The following is a 15,232-nucleotide window of genomic DNA, read 5'->3' as shown; positions in this document are numbered from 1 at the left end:
AAAAATGAGAAACACATGAAAAAGCATGATTCCAATCACGTTTTTTCATGTATTTCTCATTTTTCGTGTACTAGGGTCCACAAAAAATATGCAATATGGGTGCCCCTTGGATGAAGAATTAAATTTTGCATCCAACAATTGCTCCCACTCGAAATTTAAGTAAAACTGTAGGGAGATAAGTTGAAAAAATAATTTTTTCTATTTTTTAATATTTTTACTTTTAACTCCAAAAATGGCCATCCTCCATGGTTAACATCTTCATCTTCAATCCTATTGGTTCTTATAAAGTTTATATTGGTTGTACATTCTTTTAGGCCCCTTTTTAACATAAAAATTTCTCTAATGGAGTGATATAATCTGATAACCATATTTTCAAAAAACATATACCATAAGATAAGATGACCAATTACTCGGTGGGAAGGTTTGAGCCTGCTCCGGGAAGGTTGATGCAACGAAAAATATAAATGATTAAATCTACAGTGGGGTCCTCCATTTGCCAGTCTGACTTCAGATCCTCGCAACATTATGTCCCCCAAACCAATCCCTCACCACTGTGAGTCCCTTTCAATTGTTGCAGGTTACTCCTTTATAATCGCCATGAGCCTTCTATTACCAGGTAAGCATCATACCATGTAGCAAGGATTTACCATGTAGCAAGGATTTACTTCAATTGTTTGCAATCATTACTTGTATAGACTACCTACCATTGAATGCATAGTATTGAGGCCAATGTAATGTGCTAGATAGAATACAATAAGTCGTCCCTCCACCTTCATAAAACCTCGACTCAAAAGAGTTTGACCTTAATAGAATGTTGATCTTCACCATCTTAACTCTACGACAAGGGAATGTGCCACTGTTCATCTGAATGTTTAATGCTTGGGTGTGCTTCACCATGATCCCATGACCCTTCATAGCTTACCACTGATGCTTGCTGATCTCCTTGTGTCTTGATCGACTATGGGAAGACAAACATCTATGAGTTGATCTGGGGTTTCCTCTAGACATTGAGCACTTGGGAGGTGATGATCTGCATCGAGCCCATAGTTTTCCAAATAGTCTATCAGTTTGTTGCTCGAGCGACAAATGTGTGAGAGCAAAGGACCACATATTTTAGTTAACAGAAAATGAACTCTTGAATGGTGAGCTTCAATGCGCTAGTTGTTAGAAACTTCGTATAGTGGGGTGCCATGTTGTAGCTTCCTAAGGATCGATATTATTAAAAGTGAATCCCCCTCAATGATTAGTTGATGATATCCATGCTTAATGTCTATTGTTAGCCTCTGATCCAACCCCCAAAGCTCAACTTCATTATTTGTATTGTAGCCCAACTTCCCATCGTAGATGCGGATAATTTAGTCCCTGATCCAACCCTCAAAGCTCTACTTCATTATTTGTATTGTAGCCCAACTTCCCAGCTAGATACAAATATTTTGGCCATTACTGTTCCTGAATTCTCTGCCATAACTTGTTGGTCTTGGATTACCCTTTGAAGCTTTGTCAAAATTCAGTTTAAAAAAGCCTATGGGGGGAGGGACCATGAAGAAGGGCTAGAGGCCCTGGCGAGAAGAGATGTCACCGAGGGTGAGTGATCAGTATGCTGGTTGCTTATTTTTTGAAAAGAGTGTCTTTCCATGGGAGGGGAATCCCGATCTTGAGGAAGCCATGGAGTCAAGGAAATAGTTTCTTGGAGCATTAATAGTGTGACATGCCAGACTTGGTTTCAAGTGGCAATTTTCCCCTTGAAAATAAGGTAATTTCTTTCCTTCTAGATGTTCCATGACATGAAGCCAGGAGTAAGTGACCAAGCCCAGTTAAGGATTGGGCTTGTGAAACGATTCTCTTTCTAATTGTCAAGGGTTGTAGTGATTTTAGAAGGAACTAGATCCGTTTGTCTGAAATATTGAGCCAAGTCATCCGAACGGACAAAGGAAAAGGCGTAGGATGTGAATAGATGGTTTGGGTCTTCCCCTTGGGACTGACATAGGTGACAGATTGAAGGCCCGATAAAACCCCACTTCAACAATCTATCCCAGGTCAAAGTCTTTCCTTTGACCAACAACCATAAAAACAATGTGATTTTTGGCTAGTGCCTCAATTTCCATAAGTGTCGCCATATTTGAGCAGGCTCCCCCTAATAATGCCCTATAAGTATCTAAAAAGATTCTTTTAAATTATATGTACCAGCAGGTGCTAACATTGCTTAGAGAAGTTGTTGTTCATTCCTGTGATCCCTTGCATATTCTTGTGAGTGAATATTCCAACTATACCATGGAGGATTTGGATTGTGGACATCTCAGTAGTGCTCAATTTTGATGATTCCTCTACTATTTATATCAACCCTTATTGGTCTAGAGTTTGACAGGGTGATAAGACGCAACCATTTATTCCGGGAATCTTCCCAGAAGAGAGCGCTTTTTCCATTGCTTACTTCCCAAAAGCTGTGATCTTGCACTAATGCTCTGTTTTTCCATGCCACATTCTAGATGTGTGATCATGTTTTGATGAAGGCCAATATTATTAGCTGGGATTCATGCACCCCTAGAGCATATTTTCTTGACCATGTTTGGCTCCAAAGCACTGTTGGGGTTTTAATTTATCTACACTAGGTTTTGGCACTAAGGGCTTGACTCAGTGTTAGCGGAGCCGGTCTCAAAGGCCAAGGCCTCCCTTAACTTTAGGTAGGCATATTTTGTCCCAGGCTACTAGAACCCATTTGTGCTCTAGTTTGGTCCCTCCCCACATAAAATATCTTTCTATTTGTCTTAAGTCTTTTAGTATTACTTTAGGAGTAGCAAGGGCAGAGAGAAGATAAAAAGGCATAGATTGAAGAACAACTTTGAGTAATGTGAAGCCTCTTGCAAAATTTAGTGCTCTAAAGGTCCAACTGGAGAGTTTTGCCTCAAATTTAGTCAAAATATTCTCCCACACTACCTGATGAAGGGGGTTGGTAGTTAGGGGGCACCAAGATAGTTGGTTGGGAGGGAGCTCTTCTGAAAGCCGAACAATATGGAGATGTGAAGTTGGACTACCAAGGGAGTATTAAAAAAGAAAATTTAAGACTTGTTATTATTTATGCTGGTGCCTGATATCCTTTTGAATTCTTGGGATTCCTTGATGGAGGGGTGACCCATGAGGAGTGTGTCATTGACAAATGGATGATAAGCACAAAAATGTCGATTGGATCCTAGTGGAAGACCTTTGAGTTTTTCTTGGCTTAGAGAAGATTTTATGAAGCATCCCAAACCCTCATGCACCAGAAGAAGAATAGAGGGTGATACAAGATCTCATTACTTATGCCTCTGGATGGGGAAAAGGTGGGGTAAGGTAATTTGTTAGCTAGGATGGAGAAGAAGGATTTGGAAATCAAGGCCATTACCCAGAAGAACCATTTTTCATGAAAGCCAAAAGAAGATAGTATATGGAACATGAATTTCCAGCTAACCCTATCAAAGGATTTTGACATATCTAGTTTGAGAAGCATGCCCGAGAGTTTTGAGAGCACAAAGAATGTATGTGCTCTTGAGCCAAAATGATGTTGTCAAGAATCTTCCACCCTTCCACATAACTAGTTTGTTCTGGAGAGATTAATGAGGGAAGGAGGGATTTGAGTTGATTGGAAATAGTTTTAGAGATGATTTTATAAATGACATTACAAAGAACTATCAAGGGAAATCAGTTGTGGAAGATGCATTTTTAGATTTAGGCATTAGCGAGATGAAAGTGGCATTAAAGGATGACGAAAGGGATGCAAAGCCTTTGGAATCCTCAACAACACTCCAAATGTCTTACCCGGGATGGGGCAACAAGCCTAGTAAAATTCAATGGTAAATCCATCTAGTTCTGACACTATATGTTTGGGCATTGCCATTACTATCTCCTCCACTTCTTCCATAGTTACATGCTTGAGTAAGAGCACATTTTTCTCTTCCATAACTAGTTTGGGGATATGTTTTATCACTTTCTCAATAGTCGAGCGCCTATCTGGAATCGGATCCTGAAGTAAGGTCTGGAAGTGATCCATTAAAGTTTGAGTGATCTCCTGATGTTCTTCCCTTATTATATTCTAAGGATCCTTAATATGATGAATGTGGCTCCTTTGTCTATAATTCACCATGGATTTATGAAAAAAAATTGTATTCTTCTCCCCTTATTTTAGCCATTTAACTTTGGATTTATGCCTATAAATAATTTCTTCCTACATAAGCCTCTCATTTAACATGTGACTGGTTTCTTTTTCCTCTTTGGCTAAGGATTCTGTGCTCCCTTCCATTATTAATGACTACTGAATCTACGCCATTCTTGCTTCCAGTTGGTGCTTAACCTGGTGGATGTTTCCAAATTCCTTTATGTTCCACTCTTTCATTTTTTGTTTTAAGAACTTCAATCCTTGTTGGAACATGTGCATTACCCCTCCTGTGATAGAAGGTGATTTCGCCCACCATGATTCTATATTTGTGAGAAAAGCTTGATGGCACAACCAAATTTTTTCAAATCGAAAGGCTTGTTTCGCGGAGAACCAGACCACCCCAGGGTCAACGAAATGGGCCAATGACATGAGCCATAGATGTGGAGGATTTTTTCTTCCAATGTGGTCCTTTATGTGAATAGGGGTTCATAAACCAAACATTGATCCATCTGAGAAACAATTTGATTGAATAATTCCCTTTTGTTGGTCCATGTAAATGTGCCATTGGAGGTTTGCACATTAACAAATTTTGAGTTTTCAATTAAGAAGTTGAAGGATTGAGATTCCTCTTCCAGTTTCCTTAAGCCCTCTTTTTTCTCTTGTAAATATCTGATTAGATTGAAATCCCCAACGAGAATTCAAGGAGTGGATCCAATTATTTCTGCTACAAAATTTAGATTAGAGATGAATTTTATTTTTTCCTGAGCTATATTGGGACCATACATGTTGGTTATGATTCCAGAGTAACTAGATCCTATGGGTTGGAACTGAGTTCACAATATTCTTGGCAGTGAGAAAGCATTTTTTAGGACAACAGTTGAGGGATTCCACTAGGGAACTAGAGGAAGCTGCTGTGCATTGGAAGATAAAATTGCAGGATCTCTAGAAGGTATTAATCATGTGATGGAGGGTGTCAAAAGAGAATTTGTTTTCCTGGATTAGCAGAATGTCGAAATTTTATCTGGAAATTTTTCTTTTAAGAAGCCTGCATTTAGATTTACCATGCATGCCTCTTGCATTCCAAGTGATGAACTTCATTGACTGGTGTTTGGTAGGGGAGGAAAAAGGGTATGCATAGGAGCAACCCTTCCTGAGTTAACTAGATATTCAGCTAAATCCTATAGGAGATGGGATTTTGACCTTCTTCCCTTTTTCTTTGTTTCCTTTGCTATGATAGATTGATATATGCATTGTGTTTAATTCCCTGTAGGTGAAGCAAATTAGAGAGTGAGGAGATGTTACTTGAGTTGTTGAGTTTATGAAGCATGAGGCCCTGGTGTCTCAAGTAGGCTCTGGTGACTAATTGCACATGTTCTTATGAAATGATAACCAAGTCTTTATCTTTCCACTCCTCAGTGATTTAATGAATATTAACAACTTGCAACTCCAGATCCTCTATTTCCTCTTATTCCATAAGTACTAGATCATATATATTTATTTGATCAGGGTCTTCCCTTTATTTTTTATGTATGAGGTTGGTTTCTTCCTTGATCCCTATCCCTTCTTTTTCTAGAGTTTGCATCTCCTTTGCCTATGGGGCACTCTCTTCCTCCATTTGCTATAAGACATAGTAGGGATTCTGATCTTGAGGTTCTTGTGCATGGGAGGATTCATTCTTTCTCCTGATGAATCTTCACCTATTATTGGCTGGGACAAAGCCATTTCACTGTCTCTCAATTCTTTTGTTGTTCTCCTTCCACCCCTTTTTCGTGTTTGATTCATCAGGAAATCCTTAGCCAGGTGCCCATACTCATGGCATTGGCAACATATGAAAGGGATTTTCTCATAATCTATGGGATGATGCCATACTATGTCATCACTTCTTAGTAATATAGTATCTAGTAGGGGCTTTATTAAATCCATAGAAACATAGATTCTTGCATAAGAAGTATACCTTTCCTTCTTCATTACATATGATAACATGAGAAAACGTCCCAATTTATTGCTTATGTGTGCAAGAATCTCTTCATCCCAGAATTCATATGGTAGAGAATATAGTCTAAACTAGACTAGGAGCATAGAGAATTCCTCCTTTTCCAAATGAAATCTAGGCATCTAGGGTTTCATAAAGAGCCCTGTAAAGTTCATGAAGTATGGACCTCCTTGAAAAATGTTGTCTCTGTTAGACAGTTGGCATTGTCTAGATTGCTAGTGGTTGTAAGTGTGTTGGCATTGATGTAAACAATCATGATGGGAGATGTGTTGGGAAGATGCCATTGTCTAATTGTTGGCATTGATGTCAACCAGATAGCATGTATGTTTTCTGGCAGAAAATGTTGGTTTTGATGTTCCCTAGCCTAGCTGTGATGTTAACTAGGCTAGTTTGATGTGCTTGATGTGTGAACCTCAAGGGGGGTCCTATGGCTGCTGCAGTCTTCGGTAGAGAATCACTGTAGTAGCAGGATTATTGGAGAAGCCATAAAATGATGACGATGGTGGTTGGGAGTACCAAACTTTGGAAGAGGTTCTGCCTCAAGAGATCAACTCAGATAATCTTATAGATGACATAGTTGGTTAGTGCTATGAAATATATCTCCAATGATATTTCGAACCTTGAAAAATGCCTCCAAAGAAAAGGTTCTCGGCAGAATAAGAAGAGCCAAGGTGGAAAGAATGGAAGAGATTTTTCAGCCATTTTTTAGGTAGAAAATGGGCTCAAATCCTACATTGGACCTTCTCCACTAGAAATTTCTCTGAAAGAGCTTTCCAATGGTATGTGGAAGTATGCAAATGGCCTCCTAGATCAGGAGTTATTCCAAGTCAAAGTTTGGTGACTCAAGCCATGATAACAAAGTTAAAAGGGACCAGAGATGGCATATTGGAACCTCGGAGCAGGCACAAACCTCAAGACCTTGTAATATTGGAGGTTAGGTTCTTGTAACTTCAATGAAATTCCTTTTGAGAAAAGTTCAGATTTGAGAACAAGGAAGGAATAGGTGAGGACCTTGACAATTTATTTCCTCAGCAGTTTATTTAAAAGAGACCCAAAAGGAGCAGGCCGACCATCAGGAGATGATTCTCAGAACATTGGATATCGGAGATGGCTCAAAACATCGAGACTCGATATCGGAAGGACTGGAAGGCAACATATCAGATTATTGAAGCAGGCTGGAACCTCGGAAGGTCGAGACCATCACAACCTCGGAGTTTCGTAAGTTCTTATCAATGAATTATTTGAAAACACCGAGGTTACAAGGAAATAAGTATTACAAATGAATTCGTTGAAAAGCCAAGGACCAAGGGGCCCCTTTCTCTCTCCTCCAATAGGACACATGGAAGTAGGTGATTAGCCCTGAGAAGCTGACAAGGCAGATGATGTCAACATGACGTGGTAGTATGGAGGACATGTGGCAGTCATATTCGACATTTTGGGTGGCCTAATAGGGAAAATTCGTATGACATGTGTCACCACTAAGGAGACGCCACATGGCAATTATGGCATCAACATGACGTCATCTCGAAGGTCGGTATATCAAAAGTTGAAGTTTTCGTAAATCCTGTCTAATTGTATTATAGGAAAGTTCTGATATGATGTTTGGAGCTCTGATGTTGATTGGCACATGGTCGTGGGGACCTAAAGAACTAAGGGCACATAGAAGGCTTAACACCTAAGTGCTATAAATAATTTTGGGGGTTGGAGTTTTGGTGACTCCTTTGTAATTACTTTTGGTGAAAGACTCGATGTCTGGGAGCTTCGATGTTGTTTGGAACTTGGTCATGGAGACCCAAGGAACCAAGGGCATAGAGCAAGATTAACACCTAAGTTCTATGGAGCATATCGGAGCTCGGAGTTTCATAACTCATGTGTAAATGAATATTTGAAAAAGTTACAATGCTTAGGGGCTTTTGATGTGGTACGCATTTGGTATTAGAAACCTAAATAATCAAGGAGAAAATATATAATAAGATAGGCCCCCGGCAGGAGCTTGAAGGCCTTACCACCTATGTGCTATGCCCCCGGTCACAACACCCAGTCATATGGGAGAAACAAGAAGGGGCTAAGCATGAAGGGGCTTAGAATCTCGCGACCTCGTAGTTTTGTAACATTTATTTTAATAAAATTTATGATAGATGAAGGCTCTGATATTGCAACACTTAAGTATTGTACCGGTGGTCACAGGCAACAGTCCAATGGAGGAAAACAAGAAGGGGACAAAGAAAAAATGGCTAGGAACCTCACGATCTCTTGTTTTTGTAACATTTCCTTTAATAAAAGTTATGAAATGAAAGGGCTTCGATATTGCAACACAGGTGTATTCAAGGATGAATGAATTGACAACTGAGAGTAAATGAGAGAGGGGGACTTGATAACAGAAGTAATGGTGATTGTTGTAGGCAAGAGTCAATGATAATAAGGACCACTATGTGCAGAAAACAATGATGAGGCATGTCTTGAAGTTGAAAGAAAGCCATCTCTGATCTTCTTGTGCACGCCTCATTGAATTAAACGAAGTGAAAAGAAGCCATCCTGAAGTACTGTCAAGCTCTGTGAACCATGAATAAGCATGGAGAGCCTTGTTGGAGTGTGCAGGTGGACCAAGAATTAATTCTCAGTATGGAGATCGCTCAAGAGCCCATTCTCAGTGATTAATGAGGTAGCAGTGGCCAAGTGAGATGCAACAACATGATGAAGAGCCTTGCAGGAGTACACAATTGGGTAGCGTGAATGGCAGAGTGAAGGACAATAGAGGCAGCATTGACCAGTGTGCAACATAGGAACAAAACAGAGGAGCATAATTAAACAATGTGGGGGCAAGAAGAATTGTTTAGTGAGTTATGAGGAGAGCTCTATGTGGGTGTGTGCATTTCTCTGTAAGGCCAAGTGAGCATGTTCTAATAAGAAAAGGATAAGAGTGTCTAAGCAGAGAAAAGAGACCCCGAGTGACCCAGTACTACTCTGTGAGGCTAAGAGAGTCTGTGGAATAGTAGAAGGCCAAGAGAAGAGCATGTGCTATGGAGTGTGAGTCGTGTGGAGAACTTCGATTGTGAGTGTGCTGCTAAGATGAGGCCATGTGTGCCTATGCAGAAAGAAGGCCAAGAGCATATATTCGAGTTGAGTATGTTGTTGTAGAGTGCGTAGAGTGCAAAGGGTGTTGTGTGTTAGTGGTTGTTGTTGAGCAGAACAATGAGCTGCAATAGAGAGTGCAGAGAACAAAGTGCTTCATGGGCCAAAAGGCTGGTAAAGAGAACATAGTTGATATTGGGCATAGTGGCTGCCAAATATAATGAACATTAGTTCTTATTTGAGTGTGGTTTGGAGCCTGCATACATGAAGTTGGTGCTTCCATCTCTAGTGGGTGCTTGAGAAGGCTTGGAGGTTGGTGCCTCCTACAAGTTGGTTCTTGCAAGAATCCAAGGAGCTGCAAGTTGGTGCTTGAAACAAATCCCTGAAATTGGTGCTTCACATGGTGCTTCTGGTAAGTTGGAAAGGTGCCTACAAAAGGAGGGAGTTGGTGCTTCCTACTAGTGGGTGTTAGCAAACAATCAAAGGGATTTAGTGCTCCCTGTGACTAGTGGCTCACAAACAGGTTGATGTAATAGAGTAGATTCTCTTATTTTACATCAATAACAACAACAAGATTTGGTGGTCTTTTCCCGAAAGGGTTTCCACGTAAAACCTTCATGTCTCATGTGTTTGTTGCTCATGATGTGCATGATTGTGTTGATTTATATGGTTGTTGTTATGGTTTGTTAAAGGCTCCTCTCATATAATGGATGCCAAGTTTGAATGAAAATAAATTTGCATACAAGCTAAAATTAGCCTTAATACTAATTCACCCCGCCTCTCAGTATTAAAATTGTTTCTAATAGTCTATGCCTTCGATGTTACTAAAAATCACTATGAAAAATCCTCATTGGCCTATTTTTAGATCCACTTCTCCTTTAATAACCCAGTTTTTTCTTATCCAATTCACTAGAGCTCGCTCGGCAGGCCATAGGCCAACAAAATTGCAAATGATTGCATATTATTTCATGCATTCCACTGTAACTCCCATATTTTTCGTCGGGATTTCTAAGTGCATCACTTCTTTGGATTGAGGTTGATAAGGGCTAGATGTTTGTGATTGCATGCATTTCAATTCTAATGGAGGGATTGAATCTACATGAACACTAGGTCCTGTTGTTGTAAGTTGCCCACCAAGTGTTGTATCTGCAAGTACTTTATCCTGGGCATTATAAGGTATGCGCATGATCTGTTGGTTTAGCAGCTGACCACCACATTTGGAAAGGAGGGGCCAATGCCTTCCCCCCATGGGGGCAGCATGGGAATAGAACATGAACATGAGAAGTGGGGAGGTTGAAAGGAAAATTTTCCACGAAGGAAACAAAACAACTAGTATAGGGTAGCAAAGATCAACCCCAATATAGATACAACATCTTCAAGGAATATTGAGGAGTGGAGGACTTATTTTCAACCACCAAGATTTTAGTAAGGGATAACAATGATAAAGTTCAATAAGGAAGCAATGATTTGATCCAGCCCAAAGATAAGCTGGACATCAAGATTGAAGAAGTAAGGACGTTGATGTTGAAGAAGCCTCAACATAATAGGTATGTAGGGCATAGGAGAATAAAGGATAGCATATTGTAGATGGTAAGCAAGTTTTCATCAGCAAAGGAGGAGGAAGACTACAACAAGAGAAAATAGTATAGCAATGACTTGACAAGGATAGGGACAAACTACAACATAAATTTTGGGATCAAGGAAGATTCACTTCAACAACAAATGGTCAAGAGACCATGAATCTTTTTCACCTTGGGATTCCAATGCAGGTGCATAGACTGAGCAAAAGATGTGAGAGTCTAGACAAGAGCTTACGAATGGGATGGGATGGTCACATGGTAATACTGGGAGGAATTTTTAAATGTTTTGTAAGAAATTGTAAATGTTTACATTAGGAAGTGAGTTTTGATTTTAGAATAAGTTGGAGAAATTATTTTCTAATGTAAATATAGATTTCAGTTTCCCTTACTTTGTGGAGAAGGGGAAATGATTCACCCTTTGTAACTCTTTGTTGTCATGATCGGTCTATTTTGGGAAAAATAAAAAAAGAGTGTTTGAGAAGAAAAGAGAAGGGAAGATAAGAAGATCTTGAGAGAAGAGAGGAGAGAGGGAGAGAAGAGAGTAAATCATTGTTCTTCACTTTATCTACAGCTCTGAGGTTTTACAGATGCCTTTACCTTAAATATGTGTGAATGGAAGGTATTTTTGTGTGAATGGCGTAATAGACAACAACGTGGGGTTGTAAGTTGTGTGACGTTTAATTGAATTGAAGTTCTGTAGTTACCTGAATCATTTCCTATTGTGAACTGTTGTTAATTCATAGTTTATCCATATGCAATTGGTCATTTTTGAGACCTTGTAATTGGTTGAATTGATTGATATTAAGAGTTGGTACCTGCTGACTTCAACTGTTGTGTGCTTTAGTCATCCATCTTTGGCATTTTGTTGTAATTGTTTCAAAACCCATAGAGGAATGTTCATTGTGTTTTGGAACAACTAATGCTTCATTTTTTTAGTGATTTGAGTGTTGTTGCAGTAAAAACAGAGTACCCTATTTTGAATGGGGTCCAAACCCTTTTAGATTTTATTTATGTCTGCTAAATTTGAATTAGCGTTGCAAATCCTGGTGAAGAAGGGAAAAATAATTTGATTACTGTGTTAAGAAGAAATTCATGGACGTGCAGATTCAATTGGGAACAAAATTGAGTCATTTTACCTTCTCGAAACTATAATACATATTTTCTTAAGGGGTTGTATGAAATCATTTCGCAACGCCTACACGATTTTAATGGGTGCTGCGAAATCATTTCGTAGCGACTGAACAAAAAAATTATGGGACTGCATATTCGGTTTCTAAATGTCCATTTGGCCTTCCTGTTGCACCATTTGTTAAATGGAAACGTATGTCATTGGATTCATCAAATGAGGTGAGAAAAAGAGTGGCAGATGATAGAAAAATATCTCATGAAATTTATCAAAGTAAATCCATATTCTTGAGTTGACTGCATATGATAATGTTTCATGAAATATTGTTGAATTAGATTTAAATATGGAGTTGTGTGTGGAGTAGCCTGGGGTTATTGGCAACCAAGGTAACCTACCTACATCACATATATTCAACACATGAGTCAAGTTCCATCATTTTCTTAGACACACGCAAACTTGGTCACACATGATTCCTGATTTTGTCTAACTCTCGTTTGATGAGATTGCTGGTGTATCTTTCCTTAAAGAAGATATTTGGGTACTTGTGAATGCTCCTCCTTACCCACTTCAACTATTCAATCTCATCGCTTATCTCTTTCGGAAGCTTTTGGGAGTATTCTACCATTGTCAAGACTCCATCCCCATTGTGTGAACAAAACGGAGGAACAAAGATCCTATAAATGTTAATGTAATGATAGTGAGAAAACATGAATCCCCCCATATTAAACATGTGAGTCGAGTTCCATCATTTTTGTGAAAACACATAAACTTGGTCACACATGATTCCCCCATTCTGTCTAAATATTTTATCCAACTCTTGTCTAATGAGAGCATTGGTGTAGAATTCCTTAAAGAACAGATGTGGGCACACATGAATGCTCCTCCTTACCCACTTCAATAATTCAATCTCATCCCTCACTGCTTTCAGAAGCTCTTGGGAGTATTCCACTACTATCAAGACTCCATCCCCATTGTCTGAACAAAATGAAGGAATAATATCCAATGATATGTAATGATAGTGAGTAAAACATGAATCCCCCATATTCAACACATGAGTCTGGTTCCACCATTTTCATGGATACATACAAACTTGGTCACACATGATTCCCTCATTCTGTCCAAATCTCTTCTGATGAAAGTGTTGGTGTAGAATTCATTAAATCATAGATGTGGGTACTCGTGAATGCTCCTCCTTATCCACTTCAACAATTCAATCTCATCCATCGCCGCTTTCAGAAGCTCTTGGGAGTAGTCCACTACTGTCAAGTCTCCATACCCATTGTGTTAAAAAACAAAAGAACAAGATCCAATGAATGTTAATATAATGATAGTGAGTATAACATGAATCCCCCCATGTTCAATACATGGGTTGAGTTCCATCATTTTCATGGACACACACAAAATTGCTCACACATGATTCTTCTATTATGTCGAACTCTCGTCTAATGAGAGCACTGATGTAGAATTCCTTAAAGCACATATGTGGGTACTTGTGAATGCTCCTCCTTACCCAATTCAACAATTAAATATCATCCCTCACCACTTTCATAAGCTATTGGGACTCATCCACTGCTGCTAAGCCTCCATCCCCATTGTGTGAATAAAATGAAGGAATAATATCCAACGAATGTTAATGTAATGATATTGAGTAAAACATGAATCCCCCCTCCCATAAGAAAGGGCATCCTCCCTCCCTCATACATTCCTTGAACTGGTAGTTGCAAACCATTATAGAACCAAGCTAGGTTTTCTTCAAATGATTCATGATACCAAACTGAATGACAACTACAATCGGGTGCATGCGGCTGGATGGCTAGAGATACGGCTCTCAATTGAAAGCACTTAAATTGTGTTATCCAATAATATTTTTTTGTTGTTGATTAGGTATTCATGGAAGGAAAATTTTTCATTTAATTTACAATCCCATTGAAGTGCAACTTATAACCATTGCTCCATGTATCTAATCAACAAAACTGAGGACACCTTTTCTCCAAATGGCGATGGAATTGTCTATGTAAGGCTCAGTATGTTTCTAGGTTTATGATTGAAGGAGTTTCTATAGGTATTTATGCTCTGATGGAAAAACAAGAAACCCTCTCAGGTTTTCCCATAACTTAAGGAAGATAAATCAAGGGATCGATTGTACTATGGTCGGATGTATTTAACAATGCAAGTAATAACATGAAATTGACAAAGAAAAGGTAAGAGGTTACCTGATGATCCTTTTGTGTAGATTATTTGGAGCAGTCAATGTGGTTGAGAAGTTATCCCAATCAGCTCTAAAGATCAATCTTGCACAAAAAAGAGAGCAAAGATAACCTTTACAACATATAGAATTTAATCAATTCAAACATCAATAAATGAACAACAATACATCATTGAACATACCAGCATAAGACCATCTTCCAAGTTATCACTAAATAAACATGGAGTGCATGAATAATAGACAACGATATAGAAGGAAAAATAATAGATCTATATATTCAATAAATGAAGGAAGGTTACAACCATAAGTAGTTACAACATGACCTCCTCCATCTCCTCACTCTTCAACATCTCTCTCTCAAACAACATCTTGGCAGCATAACAATACATGAATTTTTATCCCAATCTCAATGGCATAACGTCTAATATATAGGCAAGGGGAGGCTAAAAAGACTACCAATTCTTCCTTCAGTTCACTTTGGGAAAAATCCATAGGGTGGAAGATGTTTCCTCTACTTTATTGCTTTCTCTCATTTTAGTACGCTTTGTTAGGATAGGAAACATCTATGGATGGTATTGAGGAAATATTTTTCCACCTTTTTAGAGTTTACTTGAGCAAACAAGGGAGTCACAACGAGTCAACTCATGATTTTTTCTCATTGCTACATGAAAGTTTGGTAATGTTGGCTCCATGAATATATAATGCATTAACAACTAGGGTAACGTAGGTTACTGGTCTATGGCCAACATTATAATGCTTTGATGTAGTCTTCAAAAAGATGATCTGTAGAAATTCCCACTGTAGATCACCTGGTAATGCGATGTAATAAAGCAAAACACTTGATCTACTTCTACAACAATTGAGCGGAAGCTTAATCAAACATGAGCAACATCAAGCATGAACAGATATAACTGAGAATGAGAAGTAATCAACCATAACATAGAAGATATATCACTGGGGAAAGCACCAGCCTAAAACCCCAACTCTGTATTATCATATAAGTGGAAATCTTGTTCAAGTTACAAAAAGAATTAGCTCTCAAGCTATCCTGATCTCTCTGCACTCAAACAATACAACTCACAGACTCAATAGACATAGAATATATCTTCCTCAAGCCCTCCAAGCC

Source organism: Pinus tabuliformis, chromosome 8 (assembly GCF_031772625.1).
Source record: "Pinus tabuliformis cultivar Carrire ecotype Pingquan chromosome 8, CPIR1, whole genome shotgun sequence".
Taxonomy (NCBI): domain Eukaryota; kingdom Viridiplantae; phylum Streptophyta; class Pinopsida; order Pinales; family Pinaceae; genus Pinus; species Pinus tabuliformis.
This window is presented reverse-complemented; position numbering follows the sequence as displayed.